The sequence below is a fragment of the Acyrthosiphon pisum genome, unplaced genomic scaffold (genome assembly GCF_005508785.2).
Source record: "Acyrthosiphon pisum isolate AL4f unplaced genomic scaffold, pea_aphid_22Mar2018_4r6ur Scaffold_21422;HRSCAF=23945, whole genome shotgun sequence".
Lineage (NCBI taxonomy): Eukaryota > Metazoa > Arthropoda > Insecta > Hemiptera > Aphididae > Acyrthosiphon > Acyrthosiphon pisum.
This window is the reverse complement of record NW_021770888.1, coordinates 2,735-2,956: the sequence shown is the minus strand read 5'-3', so window position 1 is coordinate 2,956 and position 222 is coordinate 2,735.

Below are 222 nucleotides of genomic sequence, written 5' to 3'. Positions count from 1 at the left end.
GTTATGACACTTCAAAGTTAGTATATATAGAGTAGGGAAAATGATAAGAGTGGATATACAGGGGTTACCCTGTGACCAACTTTAGGTGGTATTGCATAGCAAATCGAGGCATATTTTTGATTTTTTTGTCTGAGCTAAGCGCAGAGAGCAAGTGGCATCACTGGTGTCCCCCTAAAAAAAGACCATTCCGTAAAGTAGAAAAGTTCCGAGTATTATTTTCTA